Raw genomic sequence first — 14,194 nt, 5'->3', positions numbered from 1 at the left:
CGGTGCGAGGTAAAGCACATAGCAAAAATATTATTATTACTATTATTTTTTTACATCGTTATGCCCTACTCAGGAACACGGTTGAACTTGCTTAGCTGATGTGTTGGCCTTCTTTTCCTCCCAAAATCTCTTCATCCTCTCGCTGAGCTTCTTCCTTCGTTCTTCTGTCCACGTTATAGTAGCTCTGGTGTTGTGTTTGTCTTCAAAGTGGTGATTGTCGATTTTGGTTCTGAATTTACATCTGTCCTGTACAATGTCTTCTGAGATGTTGATTTCCTGGAGATCTGTTTCAATTTCACGAAGCCAGTTGTTCTTGGTTTTAGACGAAAAGGCCAGGTTGAGAATTCTTTTAGTTAGCCTGTTAGTGTTCAGTCTGATAATGTGTCCATAAAATTTCAATCGTCTTTTCCGAAAAGTGTGAGAAATTGTTTCAGAATGACAATATATCTCCTGGGATGATTTTTTCTCTCCATATTCCATCTATACAAACTGGGCCAAAAAAGTTTCGTAAAATTTTCCTTTCTTGTTTCTCAATGACTTTGGTTAAAGATCCGCCACCAATGATTAAGGTTTCTGAGGCATATAACTCTTCAGGTTTGATCACTGTATTGCAGTGTCTATGTTTTGCGGTCCGAGATATTGATTTTTTATTATACCTGTTCCAAGTGATCCTGTATGCTTCTGTAATTTGGAAATTATTTCTTTATTTGCTTCGCGGTTTAAACCAGAGGGCTGAATAATTTCTCCCAAATATTTAAATTGGTTCACTTGAACAATTTTGCTGAATTTAGTTATCATAGGTTGTCCATCCAAGTATCGTGAGGCTCCTTCCATGTAGGCCTACTGAGTTTTCTCATACGAAATTTGAAGTCCCGTTTTGATGGCAATTTCATGTAGTTTTCAATTCAATGAATTGCTTCAAACCTATTATTGGAAAGGATTGCTAATACATAAGCAAAAGCCAGACATTGAACCTGAATTCTGTCTTTACGTAGTCTTCCAAGGGGTATTCCTTTAATTTCCTTTTCCCAGATCCTGATTACTTTCTCAAGTACCAAGTTAAATAGTAACGGCGATAAACCATCTGCTGTATGTTTATTAATATGAATGTATTTAATGTAAGAGCACGTAATTAACAGTATATAATATATTCTTACCTGTAAATATGATGTATAAATCCGATGCAATGTATTGCAACACAGGGTAAGGGTATAGAACAACGCACCTTTGTCACTCGAGTTTTACAGAATGTTCTATTCATTTGTATATAGGTTACTGGAGACTCGAGAAGGTACGAGAAAGCATCTTGCGTCATACATTTTCTCGAAGCCTGGCCAGGCATGGTATATAAAAGGACAGTCTTGGGTTGTTTAGTCACTCCTTCAACTTAGCAAATCTCGATCCTTCTCTTCCAAATCCATCAAATCCTCCAAGCCCGCCAAAACTCCTGGCCAGAGAGAAGGCGTCACCTTCTAGGTGGCCCGCCCCTTCCCTTAGGGAAGATGAATGAAAATTTTCCCCTTGGTCCTTGTTTAGTCGAGTTGTTAGTGAGAGTTGTTAGTCGAGTTATGTATATGGACTCATGTAGTGGTTTCGCCGTTGAAGTGGTTATGCTGTGTTGGTACCACATGTGATCTTGTCAGGTGTTCCGTAGTTGGTTGACATGCTAATGTGGCAGTCGATTGAGTTCAAGATGGTGGTTCATTTCACGTGCAACTACTGTTGTGTATATAATTTGTAAATAAAACAGTGTACAGAATTATAGCATCTCGTGTATGCGAATTTTTTAATACAATAGGGTATATAAACATTATAAGGTTGGTCATACTAATAAAAAGTTCGAAAGATATACTCCGTATCTCATGCAGGTGTCATTTTATGAGCTGCTGAAGTTAGCCAATTAGATCACTTCGCGACACAATTCAAATGGGTTTTGTGAGGCTCTGTTGCTAAATGTGTACGTAGCTTAAGGACTGCTTGGGAGCCATCTCGAGAAATCAGCATCAGGCACAAACAACGTATCGAAGCGTACTTGTGATGGAGGAGTACTGTCAGCTCGGAGATTCGTGTTCAAATCCCTCCCCTGGCGAAGTTGTTTCTTCTATTGGTGCTTCAGGCAAGCAACGCAATGTTGAAAACATCCTAGGGATATGAGCTAAGAAGTTTAGGTAAATAACATGTAAAAAAGTATGAGAATATATTCTTTATTTCTAAAAATTGTATTGCTTTTCTTAACCATCGTTACCCGGTCGATTAGATTAGCAGTTTGCCTTTTTCTACCACTACGATCGCTAATATGAGTCAATGCATTGTTTCACTTAAGCAGCATTACAAGCGCTAATGTGAGTAAATGCATTGTTTCACTTAAGCAGAATTACGAGCGCTAATGTGAGTCAATGCATTGTTTCACTTAAGCGGCACTACGAGCGCTAATATGTGTCAATGCATTGTTTCACTTAAGCACCACTACGAGCGCCAATGTGAGTCAATGCATTGTTTCACTTAAGCAGAATTACGAGCGCTAATGTGAGTCAATGCATTGTTTCACTTAATCAGAATCACGAGCGCTAATGTGAGTCAATGCATTGTTTCACTTAATCAGAATCACGAGCGCTAATGTGAGTCAATGCATTGTTTCACTTAAGCAGAATTACGAGCGCTAATGTGAGTCAATGCACTGTTTCACTTAATCAGAATTACGAGCGCTAATGTGAGTCAATGCAGAGTTTCACTTAAACAGCATTACAAGCGCTAATGTGTGTCAATGCATTGTTTCACTTAAGCAGAATTACGAGCGCTAATGTGATCAATGCATTGTTTCACTTAAGCAGAATTACGAGCGCTAATGTGAGTCAATGCATTGTTTCACTTAAGCAGAATTACGAGCGCTAATGTGATCAATGCATTGTTTCATTTAAGCAGCATTACGAGCGCTAATGTGAGTCAATGCATTGTTTCACTTAAGCAGCACTACAAGCGCTAATGTGTGTCAATGCATTGTTTCACTTAAGCACCACTACGAGCGCTAATGTGAGTCAATGCATTGTTTCACTTAAACAGCACTACGAGCGCTAATATATGTCAATGCATTGTTTCACTTAAGCACCACTACGAGCGCTAATGTGAGTCAATGCATTGTTTCACTTAAACACCACTACGAGCGCTAATATGAGTCAATGCATTGTTTCACTTAAACACCACTACGAGCGCTAATGTGAGTCAATACATTGTTTCACTTAAACACCACTACGAGCGCTAATGTGTGTGAATGCATTGTTTCACTTGAACACCACTACGAGCGCTAATGTGATCAATGCCTTGTTTCACTTAAGCAGCATTACGAGAGCTAATGTGAGTCAATGCAATGTTTCACTTAAGCAGCATTACGAGCGCTAATGTGTGTCAATGCATTGTTTCACTTAAGCACCACTACGAGCGCTAATGTGAGTCAATGCATTGTTTCACTTAAACACCACTACGAGCGCTAATGTGAGTCAATGCATTGTTTCACTTAAACACCACTACGAGCTCTAATGTGAGTCAATACATTGTTTCACTTAAACACCACTACGAGCGCTAATGTGTGTGAATGCATTGTTTCACTTGAACACCACTACGAGCGCTAATGTGATCAATGCCTTGTTTCACTTAAGCAGCATTACGAGAGGTAATGTGAGTCAATGCAATGTTTCACTTAAGCAGCACTACAAGCGCTAATGTGTGTCAATGCCTTGTTTCACTTAAGCACCACTACGAGCGCTAATGTGAGTCAATGCATTGTTTCACTTAAACACCACTACGAGCGCTAATGTGAGTCAATGCATTGTTTCACTTAAACACCACTACGAGCGCTAATGTGTGTGAATGCATTGTTTCACTTGAACACCACTACAAGCGCTAATGTGAGTCAATGCATTGTTTCACTTAAACACCACTACGAGCGCTAATGTGTGTGAATGCATTGTTTCACTTGAACACCACTACGAGCGCTAATGTGAGTCAATGCATTGTTTCACTTAAACACCACTACGAGCGCTAATGTGTGTCAATGCATTGTTTCACTTAAGCACCACTACGAGCGCTAATGTGAGTGAATGCATTGTTTCACTTAAGCACCACTACGAGCGCTAATGTGAGTCAATGCATTGTTTCACATAAACACCACTACGAGCGCTAATGTGAGTCAATGCATTGTTTCACTTAAACACCACTACGAGCGCTAATGTGTGTCAATGCATTGTTTCACTTAAGCACCACTACGAGCGCTAATGTGAGTCACTGTAGAGTTTCACTTAAGCCCTTATAACTACATTCGGTGAGGACATTTTACAAAACACCAAGAAAAGCCTGACGGTATTGAATACATTGAAGAAATAATTGTGTAAATAAGTTAATTTGGCTAGGATTTGCATCGAAAAGAAAACGAGTAAAGAAACAAGCGATTTTAAGCGGATTTCCAGAACTGCATTTAGGCCGAAAGTAATTTTGGAAATCTGTTCCTTTTTAAGTTGATACAGCTGTCCAATACTTACAGTTTGAAACCTTTTCGGGCTGTTTATCCCTTCAACTTTCGGCACAATTGAAAATTATTTAATTTTACGTTTTTCATAACTTGGAGACCCGTTCTTTGTTTGCTGAGGAATGTTTTCAACATTTAAAATATTTATAAGCATGACTAACTCTAGAGCCTCCGTGGCTCAGGCGGCAGCGCGCCCGCCTCTCACCCCTGGGTTCCGTGGTTCAAATCCCGGTCACTCCATGTGAGATTTGTGCTGGACAAAGCGGAGGTGGGACAGGTTTTTCTCCGGGTACTCCTTTTTTTTCCCTGTCATAATTCATTCCAGCAACACTCTCCAATATCATATCATTTCATTTCATCTGTCATTCATTAATCATTGCCCCAGAGGAGTGCGACAGGCTTCGGCAGCCGGCACAATTCCTATCCTCGCCGCTAGATAGGGCTTCATTCATCCCATTCCTGACCCGGTCGAATGACTGGAAACAGGCTGTGGATTTTCATTCATGACTAACTCTCCCAGGCTCATATGCAAGGTTCACGTTGTTTCCGACCACCCTGCCTGTTTCTCAGTTAGTTACCGGGTCATGAATGGAATGAATGAAGGCCCCCCCCCCATCTAGCAGCGAGAATAGGAATTGTGCCGGCTGCCAAAGTCTATCACACTCCTCTGGGGCAATGATTAATGAAATGAAATGATATTGCAGAGTGTTTCTGGAATGAAAGATGACAGGGAAAACCGGACTACGCGGAGAAGAACCTGTCCCTCCTCCGCTTTGTCCAGCACAAATCTCACATGGAGTTACCGGGATTTGAACCACGGAACCTAGCGGTGAGAGGCCGGCACACTGACGTCTGAGCCACGGAGGCCTTTCCGACCACCCAGTATTTGAATGGTTATTTATGGTCTTTAAATTGTTATAGATTTTAACAGACGTTATGGTGTCAGAATTTTGGATAACGGAAATTGTCATTTACATCCCTGTAGATGAGGATGTTTTCTGCAATTAATTTTACGTCAAGCCAGCCCCGTGGTTTAGGAGTAACATGCCTGTCTCTCATCCGGATGCCCCGGGTTCGATTTCAGGTCAGATAAGTGATTTTACCTGAATCGGAGGGTTGGTTAGAGGTCCACTCAGCCTACGGGATTACAATTGACGGTGTGATAGCGGATCAGGTCTAAACAGCCAAGAATAACGGCCAAAGGATACGTCATTCCAAGCACACGACACCTCTTAATCTGCAGGCTTTCGGACTGAGCAGCGGTTGCTTAGTAGGCCATGGCTTTTCGGGGACGTTGCGCCATGGGGTTTGGATTGGTATTACTTCTCATACCTCAGGCGGGTCTTATGGCGATGAATTGATAGGAATGGGAAGGAAGCTATGGTGGACTTAATTAAGATCATTCCCAGCATTTGCCTGGTGTGGACATGTGGAAACCACTGAAAATCATCTTCAAGGCTTATTCGAACTTGCCATCTCGCGGTTGCAAGTTCACGGCTACTCGATCGGATACGCACAGCAAGTTCGCTCGGTAATAAGGAATACATCCATAATTAATTAATTAATAGCGTATCTGCTATTGGTTTCACGACAAGCCAGGCCCGTGGTGTAGGGGTAGCGTGTCGGCCTCTTACCCGTATTAAAAATCGGAAGATTTTCCGTATTTATTCGTGAATTTCACATTTTTGCTTACCTGGTCCACTGTATTTCTTCATGGATAGAGTATTTTTCCATTTCTTCTTTGGCACAGGTCAGAGCAGTGTTGCTTAATTCTCCGAAATGAAGGTTAAAATCCTCGACCCGGCCAGGAATCGAAAAAGGGCCCCTTGCACCTAAGGCCCAGACCGTTAACTATTAAGCTATGGAGCGGGGCAATAAATCCATGATATCCTCTACTTATCGTAGGAGACGAATGAAAGAAGAGACCCTAGGGCTACTGAACTTAAAAACACGGGCTCGCTATCTGGGTCTACCATTGCTTCCAGTAATTAATTAGATTAAAATTAATTGCAATTAAATTTAAAATTAAATTGCCCGGACACGGTAGCTGAGGCGGCGTATTATTATTCCACGTAATAGTGCGTTTTTCCGCACGTACGTCTTTCCTATCCTTCTTCTTTGATTCAGCTCTCATTCTCCTAGATCCATAGAATCTCATTTTCACGTTCTTCATGAATCTTCCCTTTTTTTTTTTTTACCAATACCTTCATCCTTAGAACGATCAGACTTCTCTGTTTCTGTCTTGTGATTAAGAGAGGATGGTCACCTACAGTAGAATTCCAGCAAATGACCTACCTAAGTAAGAACCTTCATTGCTGCCACATTAAATGGTTACCTATGGAGATAACAAGCATTTACTAAAATGAACAATATATCAATGCAGGTAGCAATAATGCAGATTCACTTACCTGAGTACATTATTCATGAAACTTACTGTAAGATATAATCTACACCGACTACACCTAAGTACACTTGTTTCCAAACCATGAGGTACTGCAGATCTTTTCACGCACACTACCAATCAATGTGAGCTGCATGTACCATTTTAACCCTCCTTGCCATTCTAGATTTCTGATAGTACCGGAAATCGAAACCGGGACTCCGAGGACGGCGGCTGATAGTGCTAACCGTCCAGGTTTTGTTTCTCCCCCGGACTCAGCAAGGGATCCCACCTCTACCGCCTCAAGGGCAGTGTCCTGGAGCGTGAGATTTTTGGTCGATAATAAAAGTGGGGAAGAGGACCATTACCTCCCCAAGCGGCCTCACATGCTACGCTTAACAGGGCCTTGTGGGCCCGTCGTATTAATTTAGGTGCCATCCCTGCATGTTCTAGGAGAAAAGTGAAAAACCACGGAAAACACTTCGAGGATGGCTGAGGTGGGAATCTAACCCTCCTCCCTTCAGTTGACCTCCCAAGGTTGAGTTGACCCCGTTCCAGCCAACGTATCACTTTTAAAATTTTGTGACAGAGCCGGGAATCGAAACCGGGTCTCTGGAGGTGGCAGCTAATCACACTAACCACTACACCACAGAGGCGAACTAGAAGTAATTGTACATTTCAAAATGATCTGTAGTGCAAAATTAGTGTGTGGGGGTGTAATTAGTTCAGTACCTTCCCCCTCCAGAAGGCTGAGGTAAAAATTCCGGCCGATCCTGGGACTTAAAACCCCACCCAAAACCAAAATGAGCCTGGATGGTTCGAGCGATACCAGAGAAACTGAATAAGCTGAAGAAAGTGTAGCTCGACTCCTTGGATAAATTATCAGCGAAGTTGTGTTCGTTTCTAGGGGTCGCGGGGTTGATGCCCGGCTGGGACGAGGATTTTTACTGCATCTGGTTAATTCCTCTAGCCTGGCAGCTGAATGTTTGTGTTCATCTTAACATACATTTGCATTCACCAAATCACATTACAAACCACCACAGGAACACTTCCCTCTACATAGGTATGACATCAGGAAAGGCATCCGACCGTAAAACTGGGCTTAATACACTCGAAGTGCCGTCCCAAAATAGTCCATACCCATATTACTTTTTCTTTCTCCTTGCTATTTACTTATTTATTTATAACTCTTATTTACGAGGTACTTAGAACCTCCATGGCTCAGGAGGCAGCGCGCCGGCCTTTCACCGCTAGGTTCCGGGTTCAGATCCCGATCACTCCGTGTGAGACTTGTGCTGGACAAAGCGGAGGCGGGACAGGTTTTCTCCGACTACTCTGGTTTTCCCTGTCATCTTTCATTTCAGTAACACTCTCCAATACCATTTCATCTGTCATTCATTAATCATTGCCCCAGAGCAGTGCAACAGGCTTAGACAGCCGGCACAGTTCCTATCCTCGGCCCTAGATGGGGCTTCATTCATTTCTGTCCTGACCCGGTCGAATGACTGGAAACACGCTGTGGATTTTCATTACATTTGAGAGGTGCTTTCTTTCTTTAGGTGTTGCCTTGTCGAGGCGGTAAAGGTGTGCTCGTTACATCCCGATTCCCCGTCACGAAATCGAAAAAATAAGAAACGAGATTTCCATTTCAGGAGGTGCATTTGGCTCTGAGGTTCATTCATCCTACACCAAACAGGAGTACCAGTTTAATTCCTGGGGGCAAGTGCGGTTGAGCGTAGAACTAACCACTTTACGGATTATACAAGCCTTTACATATCACCCCTCCAAGGGCCTCCATGGCATGTATAACTTTGATTTTTTTTCTTTTACTTACTTTAAGTATCCAGAGGTGGTGGGTACGAATCGCACCATCGCCAGCCGCCAAGGTGGTTTCCGTGGTTTCCCATTTTCACACCAGGCAAATGCAAGGGATGTATCTTAATTAAGGATACAGTCACTACCTTCCCAATCCTAGCCTTTATCCATCCATGCGTTGCCAAAAACCTTCGTACAACGTTAAACCACTAGAAAAATTATCCAATGTTGTCTCTTTTTCGCGTATTTTTATAGAGTTCTTCTTCTTCGTCTTACTCCGTTTATCCTCCTGAGTCCTCCAACTCAGCGAAGGATCCCACCTCTACCACCTGAAAGGCAGTGTCCTGGAGCGTGAGACTGGGTCGGTGGATACAACTGGGGTGGAGGACCATTACCTCGCCCAGGCGACCTCATTTACTATGCTGAACAGGGGCCTTGTGGGGGGTGGGTGGATTGAAAGGGATAGACAAGGAAGGGGGAAGGAAGCGGCTAAGGCTTTAACTTAGCTACCATCCCGGCACATTTGAGATGGCCATATTTGAATGGGCTACCCTCCAGGAATCGTAGGATTTTGAATTCTTTTCGAAACGTTTTCAATGCTACGGTAAACTATGATTATAACAACGTTTGGAATATTTAGAAAGCTCACACTATCTTCTACACAAAAATGAGTCTTAATTATCTTAATAGTTCAGGAATTTTTAAATATAAATTTATGAAGATAATAAGTTTTACAAACGAAAACAAAATCGGACGCAGCTATGGATGCCAGTTCACTTAATATTTCGAGATCTGTCTAATATTGTGGACACATCAACTGAAACACACTAATACGGATTCTAACCTAATTGGTCAATTGGCACCGGTATCGTTGTTTACAACCAGTAATTTGCTATCCCACTGTTTTTTGTTGTTTGACGACGGAGTTGCATCGAGTTGCTGTAGATTGCCATCTGTACACCGGAAACACCAACAGTTTTAGGAGGCGTTACACTTCACACCAATTTGAAATTAGCTCATTATCTACATTTCAAATCAAATCAAAATCTCTTTATTTGCAAATGAGGTATCTACCTCGGTGGCAAATGGTACACTAAAATACATTATTGTCAAGCACTAAATATTAAATTAACACGAGAAGAAAATTTTCCTATAATACAATATTATACAATATATGCTAACAATTTTTGGTATTAAACACACAGCTCATCCTTAATAAATTTATATTGTTAACAAAATTCTACTTATAATATCTCCTGTACTACTTACAAATATAGTCAACTGATATACAGTATGTGGAATTACTTCAAATGATACTGTACAACTGGTATAAGATTAAAATTTACATTGCATTTATTTACTTTTTGTTTACCATTCTGGAACCTAAGTAGCATAACGACCAGCTGCGTCTTAAGCAGAGCCCCTTTTGGCACCACTTTTCAGAGTTCCTGAAGGGCCTTCACAGCTACCGTAGCGGTCCCAGGACCCTCGAAGTCCCCACTGTACTTCACCCCTACAGGCAGTCCCCTACTTTGGCTGTCCAAACTCCTTAGACCAGGGGATGGAATTAATTTATTCACACACATTTTTATTTACATTAACCTGCACTGGTCGAATGTCCTCTAACATTTCTTTTATTTTCCCTGTTGCTGCTTATTCTCTTCTTGAATACCTGCACAGATTTTGGAAAAGGACCAAACACTACCCCTGGTAAACTGTTCCACTCCTTCACACCCTTCCCAATGAATGAAAATTTACCCCAATCGCTTCTGCTAAAATTCCTTCTAATTTTATGTTTGTGGTCAGTCCTGCCGAAATAATTTTTTTTTCTACTGAAGGCTCTCACGGATATCTCCCCATGCTTCTTCTCTTGTATAGGCTCTATATAATCTTATAAGCCTAGATTTCTCCCTTGTCTTACTTAAAGTTTCCCACCCTAGTTCCTTTAACATTTCTGATACACTACTCTTCCTCCTGAAATCCCCTGTTACAAATCTTGCTGCTTTCCTCTGCGCACTATCTATTTCTTTTATTAGGTATTCTTGGTGAGGATCCCCAAACACTGTTTGCATATTCCAATAATGGACGAACCATACTTAAGTAACTTTTCTCTTTTAATTCTTTACTTGCCTGAAGAGCTAGAATCATCATGTTTAGTCTGTAATTGTTAACCTCATCCTCATTTTCAGGACTCGTGTCTTCCATAAGAACATCCATTATGGATTTGTTGTCGAAATTTCGTACTCTTGAATTAGACTTGATAACTATTCACAAGAATTACACAAAAAAGCCTGCTTCTCGAACTCACACCCTTCCTGTCCGCATGAACCGTACGTACTTTCCCGCCCATTTCACAACTGAGAGTGAATGATTTTTTTTTATTTTTTTTTTTCTAGTGAGATCAAGTATATGGGAGCCCCAGGGCGAAAAAAATATGCCCTCTTACTCATCTGTTTCCGTGGTTACCTGATGAGTCAGAAAAAGTCGCGAGTTACCTACACTGGCGGGGGAAAAATCACTCTTTCCCACCGGAGAAGGTGGGGCAGAATTGAAACCCCCTCATCGCTGGGCCATAACATGATATCAACTAGGAAGTGGGTCAGTCTTATTGAAACAGAATTTTGTACCTTTTAGTGATTACCTGAACAACGTTGTCAAAAATTTGGAAAAGGCCGAAACTAGAATTTGGAGTACAGGAGCCAAGGGCCGCGGTGGCGGTAACGTGTTGTTGGCTTCTTGGTCCTGATGACCCGTTTGAGCAAGAGAAGACCCTCATCATTCGATTGAGTCAGGGTGATCCGAGATCTTGTCATCCTAACCTGTTTGAAAATCTGCTGCTGGACAGTGGGGATTTGGAGATTCTGACGAATCCTCAAATTTGATGTGTACCATGGTGAACCGGTCATGCGCCGCAGTACCTTGTTCTGGAACACCTGGAGTCGCCGAATGTGCGTCTTGGCCATGTAGCACCAGGCCTCACAGCCATATAGGAAGATAGGTCGAACGCACGCGAGGTACAAGGACCTCTTGATGCGATCGCCGAGATGCCTATTCAGCAGCAGAGGGCGCAATGCTACTGTTCTGGCGTTGGCTCGCTGTAATGCCTGGTCCACATTCCATCTCCAGGTTAGTGCCTTGTCCAGGATCATACCAAGGTACTTGACACGGCCCAACCATGGCAGTTCGGTGCGCCGGATTTTAAGATGACAAAACCTCGGTCGCCGCTTCGAAAAGAGGATCGCCTGGGTTTTGTCCGGGTTAATTTTGACCTTGTTCTTGGTACACCAGGATAAAAATTGATTAATCCAGGCTTGCATTTTCGCTGTGGCATCACAATATCTTCGCTGAGCGGTATAAACTGCAATGTCATCAGCGTATTGCTGAATTTCCACTCCCGCTACCTTGGGGAGATCGTTCACATATAGGGCGTACAAGGTGGGCGATAGTGCTCCTCCCTGAGGCACTCCTGCCAATAAGCGCCGAGGGGTGGAGTTCTCACCATCGCAGGTAACAAAAAACTGTCGATCCCGAAGATACGACTGAAGAATTTTGAGTAGGTAGAGAGGGACTTTATATAATTCCCCCAGTTTCACAATTAGATTATCGTGCCAGACGGTATCAAAAGCTTTATCGACATCGAAAAAGACCGCTGGCACGCTACGCCGTAATGTGAACGATCTCGTAGCATATTGGACCAGGCGCAATACCGCCAATGGAGCTGAGCGTTTGGCCCGGAAACCAAACTGCTCCGGTCTCAATATCCTACTGGTTACAAGGTAAGAATTGAGGCGTTTGAGAATAAGTCTCTCAAAAATTTTGGACAAGTGGGAGAGAAGGCTGATAGGGCGGTAATTCTGTGGAAAGAGTCTGTCTTTCCCTGGCTTGGGAATCAGGCAGACCTTTGCCGTCTTCCAGGCCGTTGGGTAGTAACCCAGGGAAAGGCAGGCCGTGAAAAGGGCAGCTAGAAATACCACAGCCCTGTAGGGGAGGGACTTGATTTCTTTAACAGTGACCCTATCAGCCCCGGGAGACTTATTCTCACTAAGTCCTTTGATACACCTGCGGACCTCCGCAGGTGTGATGTCAGTCACAGTGTCTCGTGGCGTCCTACTTTGCCTGAGAGCTGAAGCTTTTCGTTCAATCCGTCGGTCGGTACGGTCGTCATCGTGGCGGGTGTAGTGTACTACACACTGACTCTCAATGGAGTCAGCGAAAGCTTCAGCTTTCTCCAGAGGGGAGAAAACGAGACCCCGGCGGCCGTGAAGTGCTCGACGGGGTTCTCGTGTTCGAGTCAGACTACGAGTAACCCTCCAAAACTCACGGTCTGAGTCGTTTTCGGTGAGAGTGCGACAGAGTTCTTCCCATTTTTCAATCTTGTGTTCCAGCAACCTTTGGCGGACGACACGGGCAAGTTCCTGGTATTCTGCCTTGTCATCTGGGTCGCGATAGAGTTGCCATCTCTTCCGATAGAGATTTTTGATCTTGATCAAATCCTTGAGGAGATCGGGAAGGCCCTCCTCAACGTGTGGACCGCGGGCCGAACGAGAATTTCGGGCAACGGCCTGGATGTGTTTCCGTGCATTGAGAATCTTACCAGTAAGATGCTCAACTGCCCGGTCAACATCATCCCGGGTGCGAATTTCAAAAGGTTTAAAATTTCGATCCACATGTTTCCTGAACTTGTGGTAGTCCAAGTTGATGGGAGGGATCGAACGAGTTGGCCCCTCCAAGCGCTCCCAGACAAGATTGAAAACAATGGGATTGTGGTCAGAATTCAATTCATGGGGAACAACGAAATCAATTGTTCTGTTGTAATATTTTGATACGGTCACATCAATGACGTCAGGTAACCCATTAGCCGGGTATATTGTGGGCTCCGTGGGAGCACACACCTTGACGTCACCGTCTCTCATGTAAGCACTTAAGATTCTCCCCCGAGGATTGGCTACCCTAGAGTTCCAGTCGGGATGCTTGCAATTGAGGTCACCAGCCACTATGGTGGGTACGTGGCCAGGGTTTTCCAAAAGAGCATTTAGTTCCACCAGATTAAAGGGTGCATTAGGTGACAGGTATGCTGTAAATAAGCGATAATGATAGTCCCGATGTCGGATTTCAATCCCGAGGGATTCCAGTACGGAGTGGGGGAGGGGGTCGAGGACGTGATGGGTAAGACTAGACTTAACCAGCACAGCAACACCCCCACCCTTCATCCCGACTCTGTCTTTCCGGTAGACTACCATATTTTTAATTTTGAAAGACATATGCTCTTTTAGAAACGTCTCACCCAGTAGCATGATGTCTAGGTTATGGTCAGAGATAAAAGCCTCAAGCTCATACCTCTCACCGACAACACTTTGACAATTCCAAGCACCAACCCTTAAGTCCATAGTCCGTGGCGTCAGTCGCGTCGTCTACGGGGCTGAGAAATACCGCATAGCGGCATCAATCAGGACCAGGATTTTGTCAATAGTGCTAGTGCA

The sequence above is a fragment of the Anabrus simplex genome, chromosome 1 (genome assembly GCF_040414725.1).
Source record: "Anabrus simplex isolate iqAnaSimp1 chromosome 1, ASM4041472v1, whole genome shotgun sequence".
In the NCBI taxonomy this organism is placed as follows: domain Eukaryota; kingdom Metazoa; phylum Arthropoda; class Insecta; order Orthoptera; family Tettigoniidae; genus Anabrus; species Anabrus simplex.
The sequence above is the reverse complement of the archived record's forward strand: the minus strand, read 5'-3'. Positions refer to the sequence as shown.